The following is a 20,966-nucleotide window of genomic DNA, read 5'->3' as shown; positions in this document are numbered from 1 at the left end:
ATGCAATAACTTCTTTTCAATTTTGGTACTACTTGGAGATAATAGAGCTCTTAAGTGGAGTGAATTTGATTCACAAGTACAGCAATTGTTCCTTCAGTTGCTGATGTTCCTACAGTATATGTTTTATTCTTTCAAAGTTTAATCAATAAGCTTGAGTTGTCTCTTTCTCACCTGTTTCTTATATACAACATTCTCTAGCTTCTAGATTTGTGGGGCTTTTTGTTTGACATCAGGATTGTAGGTGTAGACATAATTATGTCAGATGCATATTTTATTAATTTCCTGGCAAGAGAGATGATTGTAAACATCAAGCTAAGAATCTCAGGAAATGATGTGTTTAATGATAAACGGACATTATTCCAGGTATTCACATGACCGGATTCACATCTCTCAGATTTAGTTAACACACTTCAACAGTGCGACTAAAAGGAACCACACCCAGAGCTTGCAAGCCAGTGCCCTGCTCATCCCTGCACCAGGGCGGAGGAATAGTCACCAAAGGTGGGGATTGTCTTCAGGATCCAGTCAACCAGAAGGTCCATCTCCCCAGCCTTGTAGAAGTCAAGACCACTTGCCTACTTGCAACTGGGGTATTGCATTGGTTTTCTATGGCTTCTGTAACAAATTACCACAAACTTGGTGGCTTAAAACAACTGAAATTAATTCCCGCACAGTTCTGGAGGCTAGAATTCTGAAGCGGTTCCACTGGGCTAAATCAGTGCTTTCACAGAACCACACTTCCCCCTGGAAGCCATTCTCCTCACAGTCTCTAAGGGAGAATCTGTTCCTTCCCTCTTCCAGCTTCTGGTGGCTGCCCACGTTTTTGGCTTGTGACTGCATCACTCCAATCTCTGTGACCACAGGCCTTCTCTTGTGTCATCACATTGCCTTTTGCTTCCCTATTATAAGGACACACCTGACTATATCTGGAGTTCATCCAGATAATCCAAGATAATCTCATCATCTCATGATTCTTAACCGTATCTTCAGAATCCTTTTTAACATATAAGGTAAGATTCACTGACTCCAGAAATTAGGACATGGATATCGTGTGTGTGTGTGTGTGTGTGTGTGTGTGTGTGGGTGGGGGGGGGGGGGGGGGGGGGGGTTGCAGTAATTATTATCCAGTCTACCCCAGACATCCAGACATTAGAAACTGTTCCATAAATGACTGTTCTGAAAGTAAACTATTGGCTATAATGCTAATGTTTTTTTTTTTTTCTTTATCCGAGTTCTAGTTAGGTAAAAACATAGCTTTCTAGCGGTTTGCTGCACATTTCCTGTGAAAGTAAAGATTCTCATTTCTTAATGAAGAGCAGCTCATATATAATGACAAAACAGAGGCAAGGTTAGCACTTTTGGGACATTTTTCATGTTTTAGTTTTAATTTCTGATCTAGGTTTTCTATATTCTGATTGGTTGTAACGATAAAAATCATGGCATTGTAACTATGTTATGAAATATCCCATGAGAAGAAAATACATTAGAGTACCTTTTAAAATGATACTTATATTTATTTTCTGATTAGAAACATACAGCTCATTTTAGGGAATTTACAGAATGCAGAACAGCATGAACTCATAATCTTAACCTAGAAATGACTAGTGTTGATATTTTGGGTTCTTTTATCATATGACATTTGTTGTCTTCGTAGAGTGTTTAGCAATTGTTATACCATTTATCTAGATGGATTTGAAACACCATCATCATTATTATAGGGAAATAGGTTTTTTCGAATGCAGGAAAACTGAAGCAGAGTCGTTGTTAAGACTTAGACTCTACTTTCTTCCTCGGTTGAAGACATAGCCTTATTGACCTGAATTTACAAACAGAGCGTAGTATTTACAGACATTTCCTTGAACGGAAGTCCATCGACTGTTAGTGTAAATTCTTCCTGAATACATCTTTAAGCCATTTTCTTGCATGTTTGAGTAGAACTCAAATATTGAGAGATGTTCTGAACAGGGAACAAAAGTTGATGAACAAGTAAGTTTGGGAAATACACCCAATCACACACACATGTGTTTTAGTAAAAGTCCCAGCACGTATTAGCGTATTAAAATATCGCTGTATTCCAAAACAGTGGAGTTTGTTAAATCTAGAGTTCCCCCAAGCGGATTGATTTTTTTTTTTCCTAATCCCTGTAACAAGAAACTTTGTGGAACAAAATTTGTGAAGTAAAATAATAATTTAGATAAGGGTTATCCAAATGTTTTTGGTAAGAAAAGAGTTTGGTCAAAAAAAGATACGTGTGTGTTTGTGTGTGTGGATGGATGGATGAGTAAATAGAGGTGTGAGTGGATGTATGTCTCTATATAAATATTTTTGTTGCCACCCTTGCCAAAATTAGTTTTTAAAAAGTGGCTCATTTGATTCTGGTACCATAAAAACCTTATTAAAGATGTCTTACATTCTAACACATTACATAACTTTTCTCTGCCCTTGGGGGAATTTGGAATTAAAATCTAGGAATAGTATCAAGCAGAGTGAAAGTTCAAGGGAAGAGTGAAAGAGGTTCATATTTTTTTTTGGTTGTTAATGTGTGAAAGCCTCCCGACCTCTCCCGCCAAGTGTCATTATGGCCTGAAGCTGAATTAGTTCTCATCTGATTAAATGAGAACCAGATTCTGCTACTTCCTAACTGCTGTGAAGTGCAAATTTTTAAAATGTGTTAAAAAAAAAAAAAAAAAAAAGAAGAAGAATGTAATCCTAGTAGGAAACAGCTCTCTTACATAAACTAGCATTTTTAATATCATCATTTTACAACTTTGCAACATACAAAATTATTCACCCCCTTTATGTAACATGTAATTATTAACCGCCTGGTCAGAAAATGAGCATTACTGTTGAAATTGAGGTTTCTACATTTCTATCCATGAAGGTTTCAGAAAGCGTAGGTGTAGGTGGAAAACCATACTAACCTTGTTTTAGTGTCTGTTGTCTGTCGAATCTGAGATTTGGTGATTTCAGTAATGTAATTAAACTTTTGGTTTTTATACTTATGGAGTAGAAAAGGGGCTCAGTTAATTTAAAAAAGGGGGCTCAGTTAATAAAAACTAGTGGGTAATCCAGAAATTGGGTAATCTAATTTATGAAGCAGCCACAGGTGTGCATTTTTACATTCTCTTTTCAAGAATATTCTCTCAAATATTTGGGGAGTGAAAATGTGGTTTCTCTGATGGATTAAAAATGTAAAAGCCTGAGGCCGGATGTGGTGGCTCACACCTGTAATCCCAGTCACAACTGTAATCCCAGCACTTTGGGAGGCCAAGGCGGGTGGATTACCTGAGGTCAGGAGTTCAGGACCAGTTTGGCCAACACGGTGAAACCCCATCTCTACTAAAAAATACAAAAATTAGCCCGCGTGGTGTCAGGCGCCTGTAATCCCGGCTATTCGGGAGGCTGAGACAAGAGAATTGCTTGAACCGGGAGGTGGAGGTTGTAGTGAGCCGAGATCACGCCATTGCATTCCAGCCTGGGTGATGAGTGAAACCGTCTCCAAAAAAAAAAAAAATTTAAAAACCTGAAAGGAGGAGTAGAAAAGGCCATTATAATTGAAAAACCCCTCGCTACTAGATGATTTTACTTGGCTTGGCTTATGTATCTTCATTGCTGTCCTGCAAGGCATGGTTCTCAGGAATACCAAGATTTCAGCATCACTTGGTGTGATGTTTAATTTTGGGTGTCAATTTGACTGGGCCATTATGTCCACTTGTTTGCTCAAACACCAGTCTAGATGTTGCTATGGAGTTATTTTTTAGATGTCATTGATATTTAAATCAGTAGACTTCGAGTAAAGCACATTACTCTCCATAATTCTGGTGAGCCTGATCCAATCAGCTGAAAGCCTTAAGAGAAAAGATTGAGAAACCCAGAAGAGAGAAATTCTGTTCCAGTTTATCTTCAGACTGAAGACTGGAACAGTGACTCCTACTGGAATTTCACCCTGCTGGCCTGCCCTGCAAAACATTAAACTTGCCAGGCCCACAGTTGTGGGAGCCAATTCCTTGAAATCAGTCAATCTCTCCCTTCTCTTGTTTTTTCTCTTTACACACACACACAAAAACAAACACATCCACACACCCCTATCTACCCACCCAGTTGATTCTCTTTCTCTGAAGAACCCTATTACACTTGAGTACTTACTAGAAATGCAGATTTTTAGACCACACTCCAGACCTGGTGAATGGAAATGGTGTGGGCCCCAGTGGTCTTCTTTAACAAGCACTCCTGCTAATGCTGGTGACCCCCAAGCCTGAGGGCCACTGCAGGCAAATGAAAGAAGCCCCTTTTACCATTGAGGAAATTTAGGTTCAGAAAGATTTAAGTAGCATGCCCAAAGTCATCCAATTGTTTAATAGCATCAGCCAGATCTATTCTTGGTGCTTTCGGAAAGATAAAATAATATCCATAGATATCTTAGTAATTTTTGAATCTGCCTTTATATCATCATTCATTGTTGTGGTGCCCATTTTCCTTAAGGAAAAAATAACATGAAGGGACCCAGCTGTATCGATATGGTATGTGAGAGCAGTGATTCCAAATCTTCGTACCACCAGGTATCACTTCTATTATTTCATGTAATGAAAGATTTTTGTTGACTAAACAAGCTGCATTTTACAGGGATATTTATTTGGCCATACTGCAGCTCCAGGCTCCTGACTGGCACGAGTTGGCCAGTGCTGCGAGCTCAAGTGATGCATCCCAGCCAAAAGCAGAGAGGCTTGATGTTTTAATTAGCCTGGAAACCTAAATGTAGAATTTTCATTAGGCATTTTGAATACTGAAAATAGCTAAGGACTTTTCATTACTATATTATAGTTTTCCAAAACACCTGGAGACCCTTGTGGGATATCTTTGCTCTAAAGAATAGTTTCAGGTATAGATGCTTAGTGCTGCCATATGTGCAGCTAGGATTATTATAAGGGCATAAAAGATAAATGCCCAAATCTTAGTAGTACACCACTTTTTCAGTCACCAGTTCTGGTTTAGGTGGCGGCTCTCCTGCAAGGAGTAAATCAGAGACTCATGGTCGATCTTTCTGTCTCGAGGCTCCATGGCCATCAGCATGTAATTTGCAAGGTTGCTGGGTAAGCAGGAGAGTGTGGAGGTGTTTGCTGGCCAGGCTGGGACGTGGTATTCATCATTTCCATCCATATTCTGTTGGCTGGAACTCAGTCACATGGACTCATCCAACTGCTAGGGAGGCTGGGGAATGTCATCTGATCGTGTGCCCAGGAACAGGAAGAAATTAGTTTGATGATCAACTAGCAGTCTCTGCCACCTGCGGCTTCAGTGCTCTGATTGTTGGTAGGTTTGTGCTTCTGCCCACGATGGATTTACGTCCCTTTCTGATAACCACAGTGTGGCAGATATGAATGGTGGAAACAGATTTAGGCGTTATTGATGCCACCTGACTCTGAGTCCTCCTTAACTTGTGGAAACAGAGCCACAGAAACTATAACTTAAATTGTACTGGCTCTTGCCCATACCTTCAGTTGGGATCTTCTACCATCCCTAGGTTTTCATCTCTTTATATCTTATGGACTAGTTTATTGGCAACACTTACCATTTGGCCTCTATCATCATTTTGCTCTCCCACTTCATGTGCACTCGTCCTCCTCTTGCAACCATTTAAATTCACTGCCTGTTTAGTCATCTAAGGGTACCTCAGTGCTACCACTGTGCCAAGAGAGTACTGACTTTTGGGATTCATATACCACTGTCCCCCTAGAGGCTTGAGTGTTACTGTATTAAGGGCAGAAGTAAGGAGCATACCCTTTATTTTAGTTATCTGTTGCTGTGAAACAAAGTATTACAGAGAACTACAATTTATTTTTCCTCCCAAGTCTGGGTGGATTGGGTTGACCGAGACTTACTCCATTCCATGTACTTTTGCCTTGGGTCACTCAGGTGGCATTCAGCTGGAAACTTGGCTGGAGCGGATAAGTCCCAGATGGCCACATCCTTCAGGGCTTCTCTCCATGTGACCACTCATCCTTCAGTAGTCTGTCCTGGACTCCTTGGAGCTTAACTGCAGGGCTCTGAGAAAGAGGCAACCACCAGGTCTTTTAACCTCTTGGAAGTCTCTCATCACTTCCACTGCACTTTTATTGGTCAAAACAAGTCACAAAGCCAGCCTGGATTCTAAGAGAAAGGAAAAAGGTCTTGTGTGTTCAGGGATGGGAGGAATTGTAGGCGATTATCACCATGTCTTGTCAGTCTGTCTACTTTGTACCTCAAGGCTGTGCTACCTGTGTTGCAGTATGTCAGTCACCCATTAAATGATTCCATCTACCACCAGTTTAACCTTTCTCCAGAGGGTTCAGGGTACTGCCATCATCTTGATAGTCTCAATTCTGGGAATGTGTGAGATATGCAGAGGAAATAGTGAAACTGTTTGACTGGTGCTGAGAGTTTGTGTTATGAGGGTAGTGAGCTTGAAGAATTAAGCAGTTCCCGAATTCTAGGCTAACGGGCTGGGGAGCTTTGAACTAGTGGTGGTAAATTGGAGAGTAGTCTTTAAGGAACATGAATCCCACAACAGTGTGTAAAGAAGATTGATTTGTGACTTCAATAATCATTGTAAATTTCAAAATTGCTGAAAAAGAGTAGGTCTTAAATATTTTACCACAAAAAATAAGTGTGTGAGGTGATAGATTTATTAATTAGCTTGATTTAATCATTCTATAATGTAAACATGTATCAAGACATCACTGTATACCCCTATAATATATACATATAGCTTATATATACATAAATACAATTATTTGTCAATTAAAAATTAAATTTTAAAAAGTATATATTAAAAATAACATTTTAAAAATAAGTAAATATTAAAAAGAGAGTTGAAGGGTAATATCATTGGCCATAGCCACCATATACAGACATGGAATGGGCAGTCATGGACTACAGGGAGAATAGGAAGGCCTAAAAGAAATAGTCATGAAAGGCAAAGGAATAATCACCGTGACTCTGAGATGATGTGGGGAGGCAGAAAGAAAGAATGAGAGGCTGGGAGCAATAAACTCTCTCATAAATAACAGTTTAAAAATATTAGTAGCAGAGAGGTTTGAATTTAATATGGAACACCAGCAGTAATTGGAAATAACTGAGGGACTGTTACAATTATTTAAGTCCTAGTTTGGTCTTGGGAGAGGTGGGGTTGGTAAATTTGCTTTATTAGTCAGCTTAGAATGTGTTATCCCATGGTAACAAACAGCCCCATATCTCAGTGGCTTATGGCAACCCAAGATTTCTTTCTTTCTTGTATTTTGGCTATGGCAGGTCAGTTCGAATCTGCTTCGCATCTTTTTGCTGTCCAGGCTCAAGAAGCATCTCCTGTCTAGAGCATGCCTCTCTCAGGGTGGAGGGAAAAAAAATTGATGGAGCACATGATAAGTCTCAAGGTTTCTGTTGGGAGTTGTATGTGTCCCTTTCACTCCTGTTTTATTTTTATTTCATTAGTCAAAGTACGTCACATCGTGAAGCCTGACGTCTATGGGGACAAGAGTTATACTCCTCCCATAAAAAGAGGCACCAGGAAAGGGTCCCTAAGAAGGGGCAGTGGATATTTTTGAATAAATAGTGTAATCAGCCACAGTTGCATTTTTTTCTATTTATATTACATACACAAATATGAAAAATCATCATAGAAAATACAGAAAAGCACATGGCAAGCATTTCCAATCACCCCCAAAATTTCTCTCACTAGAAATAACTCCTGCTGTTAGTATGTTGATGTAAATATCTTCAGACATTTTTCTCTGGGAAATGTTTATAACAGAATCAAATGATATGTACTATCCTGTAACTCATATACTGACTTAATGGCACATGATGCGCATGTATCCACATCAATAAGTATTCGTCTACATCCTAACTCATACCTGTCCTCTGGAATTCCACTGTATGAATACACCATAATTTAATTGTTGGACATGTATCTTTAATAAAATGTTATAAGCATCCGATACGTACATATTTTGCACATTTAACAGACTATTGCTCTTGGATACATTTCTAGCAGTGAAATAATTGAAAGGAATATCTTTTAAAAGTCCTTTTTGATACATCATTGACAGATTTTATAGCTTATTTGTTAAGGCCACTCTTTTTTTTCCTTCTCCTACAATGGAGTAGTGTTACCATAGCAATAGGAAAAAAAATTCAGCATTTTCATAGAAGTGCCTAATTTGTCTTTGTCTTCATTTTAACTCAACAAATTATATTTTGTGCCAAGGTTGGCACATAAAATACCTGAGCAGAGCCTCTTGGGTTAAGAGGTCAGTGCTCTCTGTGAGGTGACCTCCAGCATCTCTGGTTACCGTTTCACAAATTGGCTCCCCTGTTGTCTGCTGGGAAACGCTTTGTCAGGAACAGCTGGTTAAGATAAGTTGTAGTCAGTGACTAATAGGTGTCCCATCAGCAAGTAATTTGGAAAATGATCAGTCATAAACAAGGAAAGATGAATTAATTTTCAAAAAACATTATGGTAGATTTATTTTGGGATCTGATACGTTTCTCACAATGGCTAGCACAATTCAAGCTCACTGTCATCTGGATTTTGTTGAAGAGAGGGAGAAAATTGATGATGATGAAATGGTTAATTTAGTGATACTTAGTCCACACTCTGGAGAGTGACTGCTGTTATAAAAGCTAACTCCAAAATCTGGATTTGGAAATGGGTGGTTGAATGAAAAGATGGTCGTGATGGTCAGATGAAACGTGAGGCATCCATGTGAGGTCCTCATGGGGTGAAAGGTGGAACGCTGCACTTAGGGAATGGGGAAGGCAGAGGCGAGCATTAGAAAAGCATCTTGGTTATCCAGCTGCCTCCACTGGGCTGGGAAACCCTGAAGCTAGACTTACACAACTTTTCAGTGGTGTTAACTAAAATACCAAGTTGCCTATTCTGTATGGCAGAAAATAAATTTACATTTATATTGTAAAATGCAGTTTCACGTGGTAACTGGAGCAAGAGCCATTACACCACATTCTTATCTTGCTTGCCTTTTTTCTCAGAGAAGGCAGGGTAGCAAAGAGGTAAGGCGTGAGCTTTGGAGAAAGACAGTGGAGCTTGAGCTTTGGCTATGAAACTTTCTAACTGTGTAACCTAGGCTTTCACCTTTTACCTCTAAGCTTTCTCCTTTACAAAATGAGACATAGTAGCAATATCTACCACATATATTTTATATATATGTAATATAATACATAGTATATGGTATATATAATATATACTATGTATAATATATATGAAGTATATATTATAGTATATGTAGTATATAATATAGTATATATTATAGTATATATAATATATAAATTATATAAATATATAAATAACATAAAATATAGTGTATATAATATATATACACATATGTATATATATGTATATTCTGTAAACATATATATATGATTTTTAGAAATCCATAAAACACAGAGTATGATCCCTGCCTAGCACAAAGGGAAAGGTCAGTAAATGGTGCTATTTTTAATCAATATAATGGTTGTAATCATTTTCAAAAAGCAATAGTATACTCTTAAGAGGTTTGATTCCTGTGGTCAAGGGCAATTCCATAACCCTCAGTATCATGCCCATGGAGATGGTTTTAGCTAAAACCTTAAATATTTCCAGTTGTCCTGATTTTTTGGTGCTGTAAAAAAGCAAACTTCAATATTAGTGAATTGGTACGTGGAATTTATTTCTACACTTATCAGTGAAACGTGGGTGCTGCTGGACAGAGGATACTTTACTTCACATGGTGATCCAGAATCCAAGCTGCTTCCTTTTGTGGCTCCATCACTTAAGACCCCAAATTTCATCACTGCTGGCAGCGAAGGGAGAAGCATATACGGGCACTATGAGGAAGTTTTTCATGGGCCTGGCCTGGAAGTGGTACACATCATCTCTGCTCACATACTGTGGCCTAACATTCACTAGCACACCTTATTGCAAGTAGGGTAAATAGAACTTCAGACTAGGTAGTCACTTCCTGGCAACAGCTCTACATTATACAAAGGGAGCATGAATTTTGGAGAATAGCTAACTAACTAATGTATGCTGTGATCCTAAAACATAGTCAAGGGAAGGCTGAGATGTTTTGGTGTGTCACCAAGTTTTTAAAGAAAGAAATGTTGAGATTTGGTGATAGAGGAGAGAAATAGGAATGAAGAAATATTTGAGGATTTTAACTGGCAAATGTAACCACCTTGGTGTCCCCAGGCCATCTTCAACTTGGCAAAATCACTTGATACATTTGGTCATCACCTTGCCTTTACCAATTCAGTAGATTTTACTCTACATTGAAACTTATTTAGTGGCACTGAGGGTCTTTTCTAGATTTCAGGTGGAGAAAAGAAAAGGTACAGCTTAATCTATATTACTGCACTCTTTTCCTGTTAAGATAATGTAGCCATTGCTTCATTCTGTAAACATTCATGACACAGTTACCAGGCGATGGGCTAGGTGCCAGGGATGCAGAGATTACTGGGGCATGGCCAGAACCCTCAGATAGCTTGTGGCTTTTTGTTTTTGTTATTGTTTTTTAAAGGTGGGTAAGGGGAGCGGACCTTCAATCAAATATGCACAGTCAAGTGCTATGATAGGAGTTAGCAAGCATAGGGTACAGTGGGGCCACACAAAAGGAGTGGTTCATTCCGCCTGGAAAGATGAGGGGATTGGAAAGAACTTTCTATCAGAGGAGGCTGTGAGCAAAATGGTGGCTTGGTGTTGAGCAGGTAGGCATAGAGGATATGGGCACTTCAGGTTAAGGATTAGTGTGAGCAAATTCATGTGGCTCTGAAATTATGTGTGGGAAAGCAAATAGTTCAGCTGACTGGACCATAGCTTAGATAGGGGCTTAGCTGGAGGTGAAGATAGATGTGTAAACAGGTGCCACGTCTAGGAGGAGTCCGTCCTTCATGCTAAGGAACTTGGACTTTATCTTTTGGACAGTAGGGAGCCACTGAAGGAAATTAAGCCTAGGAATAACATTATTGACTTCTGCATTTTAGAAAGATCGCTGTGGCAAAGGATGGAAGAACAAACTTAGCAATTCATGTTATGTTTTATTTCTGGACCACAGAGGTTGGGACATGTATTTCCATGTGTTTGAAGTATTATCAAACATCTTTTGAGGATCACTATGACTCACATCTAGAAATGCACTTATGAGAAAGTACGAGAGAGACACGAATTCCTTTGATCAGCAGCTCTGCGTTAAACACTGACCTACAGAAGCTTGAGATCACCAGCCATTTCGTCCCAGGGCACTACGCTCCCACCTGGAAAAGGTCATTGGTAAAACCGCACTGAAAGCTGCCCTCAGGTTCTACCGCCTTGACATCATCCCATCAAGTGATGTGTCTTAAATGAGAAAATAGCATGCTGGTCCAAGAAAAGGAGTGTGCCCTTTTTCTTTTCTTGTTTTGTTTGTTCAAGACAGGGTCTTGCTCTTTTACCCAGGCTCGAGTGCAGCACAACTGACCACGCACTCCCACAAGCAAACTTTGAGCCTTTTTCAAGATAAAGTTTCATGAAGTTCCATACATACTTACTGTGGCGTTTATGTAGTTCTTAATCATCTAATACTCGTAAAACTGTGCTATTTTTATTAGGTTCCTCTACGTCACTAACAAAACTTTATGAGTGACCCCAGCCCCAATTTTCCCATGAGCCCTGTGGTTTTTACCGTGTGATTTTGCATACCAAGGTGTTTGTTCCTAATGCCTGTGCTGCATGCTAGCAGAACTGACTGTTTTTTAAAGATTAAATATTAGGATGCACATGATAACATTCTCAGTACAATATTGACACATTGTGGGCATTCAATCCAGATTGATTTTCTTCCCCTCATGAAGTCATTCAATGGGGACCAGATCAAATGGGAAGAGTCTTTTTGGTGGGAATCATTAGGGGTCACACTTCACCATCAGTCGAGAGGACAGGATGTTTGGTGATGAGCTCCTTCAGCCTGCCCTGTCTATTCTGTTTACCAGCACACCTGCCCTAATGGAGGTGTGCTAATTAGTACTTAAGCTTTGTCTCCAACTTCAAACCCACCCTTCTGTACTTAGCTTTGTTTTTGGACTGGGAATTCCTGAAGCTGGTTCTTCAAGTCCTTAGATTCTGCCTATAGGAACACTAGAGGAAGACTGGGAGACTAGAGGAGAGGAGAAGCATTTGCTCCTTCCTATATATTTGCAGTTCCTGTTTTCACCCTAGCAACAGTGTTTAGTTTCAGTCACCAGTTCATTTTGGTACACCCAGTACCAGCTGGGCAGCTCCTCAGAAGTCTGGTACCCAGCTCTGCAGAGTTCCTCCTCCAAAATTCCAGATTCTAATTACCCTGCCTCTTCCTTACGTTCCCTAGGGGTGGTTGTTGCTTCTTCTGGTTTTGATGCCTGGATTGCCTCCGTGTTCTTTGTTTACTTTTTCAGTTCCACAACACCAATTTAACTAATTTCTTATCTCAGATTCTCTCTGGTAAGACATTTGGTGTGGTTTCTGTTTTCCTGCTAAGATGGAAGATTTAGTGATTACAATGTAACTAGCAGAAGTGGTATTACACCACTACCATTATTATACTTTTACTATTACAACAAAATATAGGAAGGCCCATTAAGGACTCAGATTTGATGGGCCTGACTAAGATGGAGAAACTCAGACATGGTATGACTAGGATGCCAAAGGAATGCCAGTGACGTGAAGAACTTGACTCCTGGAGCCTGAGTGCTTTTATTTACTAGTTATTTCTTCAGTAGCCTTGTTGACGCCTTTAAATCTGAATTTCTTTATCTATAAAAATGGGATAATAATGTCAGTGAGTTGTAGTCAGGAGTAAATGCGATGATGCTTACAAAGTACATAGGGCAGTGACTGGCACAGGAATGCATTCTCCCTTAAGGGTTATCCATTTCTATAGTGATGATGATGACCCTGGGGAGTACCTTTTGACATCTGTGGCTGCAGTTACTAAAATACTTTTGTTTTGAAAAGGCATCAAGACAGACATAGCCCATATTTTCAGCACTGAAGCATAAGTGATCGTTCCTCTCTTTCTACCCGTAGGAAACTTGCTGACTGTGAAAAAGAGTGACTCACCTTTTTGAAGTTCATTTTAAGCAGAAAACTTTCTTTGATGACTTGAATTTAGAATGGTTGGTTAGTTGCTTTGCAGGGGAGTTGCAGCTCATCTGTTGAGGAGGCTGGTGACTGTGTTCCAGTGCTTTGTCACAAAGATTGGACGTTAGAATGTGCTGTGGCCTGAAGGCATGATAGAACAGCACCGAAGTTGCCATGATATCACTCCAATAAAATGAGGACACTTTACTTCCCCACACTTAAAGAGAAAAACTCTCCCTAGAGTTAGTGTGAGTCTTCCATTTGAGTGATAGGTGTGAATTCGTTCAATTACATTTGGGTGTATGGATGTTATATTTTCTTATTATTCAAAACTTAAATATGAGTCTTAAGCCCATATATGCCAAAGTAGACACATGCCCAATGCTAATGGGGTAGGGATCTTCATAGAGTTTTACATGCCTTCCAGAGACCTAACATAGTTCTGACATTCTGTGATGTGCCCTTTGTTCTGATCTACATTGATTGCCACCAAGCAATTTATTGAAATCAACATGGTCCATTTTAAAGGCAAGTTAAATACAGCAATCATTTGTCAAGACTCTAGGCTGAAGGATTTGGTTCATCCTTTCCAGGAACCATGTAGTTTTATTTGGAAAATTAACTTGGGCACATATTTGCCTTCTCAGGTGAAGGAAGATGAACTCTTCCCTCTCCCAATTCAAACCATTTATATTAATTTAACGCAAACCTGGATAGAAGTAGGAGGGCAAGAACCTCACCCTCTTCCCTTGCTACCTTCTGCTCCCTTTTAGCTCCCAGGTAAGGTCCCAGAACTCAGATGGCAAGGGCATGGCTACATTATTGTAACAGAAGAAATGCCGCTCATGATTTTGCTTCTTAAAGCAGTTAGTAAAATGTAGATTATTTTCTGAATAGATATTATGTCACAGTGCTACATTCTAGAACCACAGCCTAGACTTTGCATTCAGCAACTCTAAACCTTGACAATTCTGCATGGCATCGGCTCTGGTCAACATATAAGTAAACTGAGGATTCAGGAACGTATATGATATGCCTTAGGATATGACAGAGCCTGCATTAGAAGATCACTTTTAATATATGAGACTTTGGTACATGTTTCCTTATAAGAAGGCTGGAAAAAATAGATGATTTGATGATCAACTCAAAATGAAAGAGAAAGGGCCATCCATGTGAAGGAGAACTTTGTACCTTGGAATTATATTTATACTTGAAAGTGTTTAGCATGGGTGTTTTGCATTTTGCTTTTAATGAGAAAAATAAAGTGAACATAAATATAGATAAAACTGTGACTATGTCCTAATGAATGCTCTGAGGTGAGAGGTTGTTACCTGCAGGAAGCCTGCTCGTTGCATTAATGTCACAATGGCATGCATTGATTTCTGGGCCGGGTTGTGTGGCTGCAAGTATTTTGGTACACTAGTATTTTAAGTTTTTTGGCCTAGAGCTATTAAATATGAGATCACTGGTTATGAGGATGTGAAATCCATTGGCATGACCCCTTTTCTCCTATACCCATATACCCACATGGTGGTTTCATGACCTTTTATTTTTTACCTGCATTACCACAAGTGTGACTTGCTTTAAGAGCACCTGGCAGTGAAAGCAATAGGCTCATAATTGGAAAATAAATTTACATTTTTTTAAATGGGAGAAAAACTCATCTTACCAATAAAACCCACTGATTGTGTTGCTTTAAAGAATAAGCTGTCATAATGTATTTAGATTCATCCAGGCAAGGCAACACATTTATTGAAATCTTACTTTGTGCTAGGTGCTGTTCTAAGTGTTATGGACATATCACTGAACACAATACAGATTCCTGCCCTTGTGGATCTTACAGTCTTTTGAAGGAAGCAGGCCATAAACATTAGGTATAGTATATACATATATACACGTACATATAGAAAAAGTAAGATATGCAGTATGGATAAAAAAGGAGAACGAGAGACTTCCAGAATTGGGGTGAGGAATGTTATATTATTAAGTAGTCCAAAGGATTATATTTGCATGAACTTAGGTTAGATATTGCTAAAAGTTGGAATACTAATCAACAAAGGGTTTTCAAAAGGTATCTAAGACTTGTCTATTTATTCTAAGGCAGATCTGACCTGTAATTTCTGTATCGGATGGTGGAAATGGATATTACAATGTGATTTCATTGTTTCGAGTCAAAGATGTACTGCTCTTGTTTTCCTTCTGCCTATGACATCGCATGGAGTTTACCAGGCATGGTTTCTCCACAGATATGTTAAGTCTAGAAACATTAATTTTTATAATGTGATTTATTCAGCTTCTGGTTTAATACATTTAATTAATTTGAAAAAATTAGAATAAATGTGCAGATATGCTGGCTATATGCTAGATGGGACATTTACAAATTAATTGTTCCTCATAAAGTAACGATTGTCTATTGTTATCACGTCTCAAATAGACTTTCTAGAGGTAGTTTTTCCAGAGGTAAACACACACCGTCTTTGTAATGGTGAGTGAGAAAAATCAATTTGATTCATTTTTGGCCAAATGTAGGTAAGCAGCTGTGGAATTAAGTTTGTGAATTTATTTATTTTTTAAACAAGAAGTTTATTTAAACAAGACACTGGAAGGGAACACTATTGAGGATTCATTTTTTTAGAGTAATTTATCCCTATTTAAAGACATTGCCCTAAGTGTAACAGCTGTATACAAAAAGTTATAAAATTGGCTTTGGTTTTGCAGTGATGAATGAAAAATGTTCAAATTCTCCAAGTGAGCCAATCGAAGATATGCAAGGATTTTTGTTGTTATTGTTAAAACTGAGAACAAAATAATTTACTGGAATATAAAAATGAGAGCTGAATGAGCATGCAACTAATGAAGAAAGGGGGCATTTTCACAGATCCAGTACTTTCCCCCATCTCATCTCCATTTCATGTCCATCAAAAAATACCATGGCCATTTAGTTTAAAAAAAAAAAAAAGCAGTATGCTTGTGCACATACACAAGCTACTTTATATACAATAAAGGAATAGGGAAGAGGAAAATGAAAGAACACAGAATACTATAGTAGTCAGGATGTGGCAAAACCGAATTATAGTTTCCTAGTTGAGACTGCATTCTTAGTCTGTAGGAAAAGAGTTCTGGAGTTAAGTAGTAGGTTCATTTGTTAGTAGACACCTCCTGTCTGCTGCTGGAATACATCAGTTGTATCTTCATCCTTGTATTTAACTGTGCAGATATGCCTGTTTTATTGATTGGAATTTGATCTGCCTCATTGACAATAGGCTTTCATTAGTTTACTAAGTGGTGTATACCACCTAAGCTTAAACTACATCACAGATGTATTCTGCCAGTCCACCTTCAGATTAATGTGGTGGTGGTTCTCAGTCTTAATTCCTTCCTTGGGCTTTTCATTGGTCTCAGTGGATGCCAGAATCTCCTCAGCTGCCACTTCACAAAGGAGGTATCGAGTCTTTGTGACTCGAAGTGGCACCAGCAGTAGCAAAAGCAGTTTAAAATTTTAATTTGAAATCAATTTCTTCCTTTTCCCTTACCTGCATCACTAAAGGGACCCATTTTTAACAACCTTTGAAAAATCTGACGGGCAGTATTCAACTGGTGTCACAATTCATCAAATATATGTTTGGAGTATTTTGTTCATTTTACTGGAGTTATTACTTCTGTATTGGAAAATTTTATCATTTGACTTTTTGGCAGTCATCAACCCATATAAATCAATCTAAAGTCCCATTATATAAGCCATACTTTTTGAAAGAAGGAATAAAATACAACTATTTAACAAAACTGTTCATTTTTTTTTCATAGTTTTTCTTTTATGGAAACAAGTTTCTTTTGACCATGAAACACTGTCTGAAAGAAATAATATGGCCCATCAAATGCTTTCAAAAGTTGGTAATTCTTCATTAATGTATACATTTTAACTATTTGTGTGGAAAGGAGCCAGGCATGGTGGCACATGCCTACAATTCCAACTACTGAGGAGGCTGAGGCAGGATTACTTAAGGCTGGGAGTTGGAGACCAGCATGGGCAACACAGCAAGACCCCCATCTCTACAAAAATGAATGAAATAGGTGTGGAAGGGAAAAAGAAAAAAAAGAGCTAATAATATGGAACTCTGCTTCTTACTTTGTTTCCAAAAGAACTGTTTAGCTCTTTTCAGCCCCAGCATGTCTGCTGTGGAACACAGACATGCAAGTTCATACCCACCTTGTGCCCTCACTCTAAGGGAGATGAGGAGAGAAAAGGAACTGAGTAACTACTTGGAGGCAGACGCTGTGCTAGGTACCAGTGACAGTCACGATGTGGCTCACACCATGCTGACTGTTCCGAGCTCACTGTACAGCACATTGGGTCATTGCCGTGTGTAACCTACACTTCGTCCTTTGAGATGAGTAGCTGGTATTATTGCCATTTACAGGTGAAGAAACTGAGACATAAGGAATTAAAGGTGGCCTAATAATACAAGTTTTAGTTAATTTGGCTGGATTTCAAATTGGTATTCTTTTTTTCTGCATAGTGAACCAAGATATGAGTGCCAAAGTATACTGATGTTTCTTGCTCCTCTTATCCAGGAAATGCTCTCAGGAGGCCTTAGGGAAACATTTCAGAAGCAGCTTTGTTATTCTATCATATTGGCCCATTTATCCTTCCTAGTTATCTCCTTTCTCCCGTGGCACTGGGTGCTGCTGTCCAACATTATAATATGTGTCTGTTTGTTTAGAATTGTATGTATTGGTAGTAGAAACTTTAATTAGCAGTGATTCACAGCACCTAGAACAATACCTGGCTTGCAGTAGACATTAAATACATATTTACTGAATGAGTGCATGAATCTGTCCTCCTCCACTGCGTCAGTCTGCTTACCCCCATGCTCTGCATTTGCTGGAGATTCTAAGAAGGGAAGGCTGCTGCCCCTGCCTACCCAGGACAGAGCACTTTCCGTCTTTGCTCACTGACTGCCCACTTTGGGGAATCAGGCTCTGTGGTTGTGAAGCCTTTTGTCAGACTTATGCTGTAATTTCTAGCCCTGAACTCCTTTCGACCATCAAGAAATTCACCTGGGGTGTCCTTGTGTAATGAAATTGCTCTTAACAATCCCTGAAATGCTGAGGAAAGCCAGGTTAAAGAACCCTCATTTTATCTACAATAGTCTTAACAGGAGACTCAGATCATTCAGTCCTAGTATCTGTGAAAGTAAGTCATCTGAGAGTCAGAGCAAACGTATTTCAATAAATAAGAACCGGCAAGTTTATTTTAATAAATAAGACTGACTGTAGAGATCAAATGTAAACTACTTACTAGTCCCACATGCCCTCTAAAACCTTTAAAAGAAAGGCAAAATACCAACATCAGTTCCCTTTTTACTTCTCTTCCTTGGAAATTTTGAACCTAATGTTAAGTTTGCTTTGAGAAGAGAGAAGAAAACATAACATGTGTTTATATCCCAGGCCAGCTGGTATGCCCCTCAGGGCCCTTCTGGCTGAAAACGTAGCACAGTTCAGGTGCCTAAGCTCTAGTAGGATCGCTATTACTTTGTGCTACGGAGATGAACTGCAAACTTTTACTTTAGAATTTGGATCAGATGATATAAACCAGTGGTTGCTCAGCTGCATCCAGCACCAGGTGTATTTTTTGACCTGGATGACTTTTACTTTCATTGCCAACATTTCAGAATTGGGGGATTTCACACTAAAATTTGTATTTTCACTTCTCTTAAAATATCACATTTGCCATACTAGACCTGCATGCTGTCATGGCAAAATATGGGCTAGAGTTGAATAGTGGCTGCCCTTTGGATAGGGCCTGGACTTGCCACTTTGTCCTGATTCTCTCTGTTTTCTAAGCAGTTCCCACACTTGCTTCCCTCAGATACTTGTCTGGCTCCCACAGAATTTAGGCAGCAACTGACTCAAGACTGGCTTAAAAACCTCAACTCCTGGCCATACTTCATACCTCTGCTCTCTCCTCCTCAAAGTACTGCGTCTTTCTTTGGGTCTTTTTTTATAGCAATGCCCAGGTTTCACCAGGGTGGGTAAATTGATTGGAACCTTTTGAGAAAGGCTCAGAAAGCTGATTTGGAGATTGGCCTGTGTCTCTGCTATTTTACTGAGATGGGAATATTTGGTTCAGTGTCTGCAAAATCAAAGATAGACTGTAGCCTTCTCCTCCTTCCTGAGCTTTATCCCATCGGGAGGAGGCTCAATAGAAACTCTCAGTAGACCTTCAACATGCTGTGCTAATAACTAGAGCGAGCATCAGCTATCACGTCTGTACAGCGGGGTAAGCACATTGACAGTCCTCTTCCTGCCCACCCACTCCTTTTGATATTCAACACTCTTCTTCTTTTGCAGCCTGTTTTAGTTGGCTTTTATGTGACCCAGTGGATAGAAACCTTAATGTCAGTGCCATTAAATCAGGACCTACAAAAAAATCTGAAAATGCTAAGCCCTGGCAGGAAGAATGTCCCAATTAGTACTGATAAAAGTACAGTCAGATGGAAACAAAAGTAACTTCAGCAAGGAGGAAGGATGAAGATACAGCTCCTCTGGCTCACTTGCAATGTGCAAGGAGTCTCAGGAATTAATCTTTGTTAAGTGTATTTATAACAATTATTATAAGATAGTTTCTTTTAAATTTAGTTCACTGGTTGAAAGGGCCGTTGAATGTTCCTTTACAAATACAGGTCTTTAAGACTTTGGGACTTTTAGTAAGAGAGAGAGTGTGTGTGTGTGTGTGTGTGTGTGCACGTGTGCATGCATGCATGCATGTGCAAGGGAAAAAGAGAGGATTTTAACTGCTGTCTTCTCCAAGCTCCATGTATTTGAGATGTCATGGAGTTTGCACTATATGTCCCCAGTGCCATCAGAGGAATCAGCAGGGCTTGTGTTAGGAAAAATCATGCCAACTTTCCATGAGCTTCAGAGATAATTTTGTGTGCTATCCTTAGATCTGATCTGAGTTTTCCATGGATATAAAAGACATGGAAAACTTTTACATACTGGGATTCTGTTTTGTTGTTATATGTGAAAAACAACTATTAGCTTTAAAATACTGTTCTTTTTACCCAACTGTCTCCTGCTTATCATTTAAAACTCTTTATTCAAGAAACCTGTAGAGCTCCCATCTCCTCCCTTATGTGAGCAAGGTATCCCTTCTCTTTGCTCAGAACAGCATCTGTAATCCTCTCGTACACTGTCTTATGATCAACACCATGTCTCCTGTCAGATTCCAGGCAGTATCCCCTTGAAAGATGTGTCTGTTTCCTTCATCTTTTTATCCTCAGTGCCTAGCACATAATAGGACTGCAGTATATGATGACTGAATTTTAAAAATGAATGGATAATTGGATGAATGAATAGAGGAATACATGCCTTTTTTAGTGATTGCCAACTTAGCATAATTTCTGGATTTTATGTATGATTGGACTAAAATATATCTCCTGTGGTGACTTGTCATTTTGCTTTATTTTATGGATTTGCATATTCTGACTTTAAGTTCTAGTATATGGCCTGTTTTAGTTCAGCATAAATATGAAGCATTTTTTCCCAATTGGTAATTGGAGTGTTCTATGAAAAATATGCGGTGTTGAAAAAAGGGACTTGGCCCTAAGGAAAGTGAGGGCAAAATGGAAACATTTACTAACATATTGACAGGTTTGGTTACAGCAGCACTGAGGAACTTCATAGAGGTTATTTTTACTTCTAGGCCACTTCTTCTACAAGGCGAAGAACCATGGAGATTTGCCAATGTCTTTATAGATCAGGAATGTTAGCGTGGGAGGGGACAAAAACACCTCAGACTCTGAATGCTCGGATTTAATCCACCTTATGGACGTCTTTTTTG

At 39.1% G+C, this 20,966-nt stretch overlaps 1 long non-coding RNA gene across 3 annotated transcripts in view; it reads left to right on the top strand.

Annotated features, from left to right (window-relative positions):
* The window catches only part of LOC103878288, a 93,473-nt gene that overhangs the window by 33,966 nt on the left and 38,541 nt on the right, over positions 1-20,966 (top strand). The gene's annotated exons all lie outside the window — the stretch shown is intronic.

The sequence above is a fragment of the Papio anubis genome, chromosome 13 (genome assembly GCF_008728515.1).
Source record: "Papio anubis isolate 15944 chromosome 13, Panubis1.0, whole genome shotgun sequence".
Classification (NCBI taxonomy): Eukaryota; Metazoa; Chordata; class Mammalia; order Primates; family Cercopithecidae; genus Papio; species Papio anubis.
The sequence above is the reverse complement of the archived record's forward strand: the minus strand, read 5'-3'. Positions and strand labels throughout refer to the sequence as shown.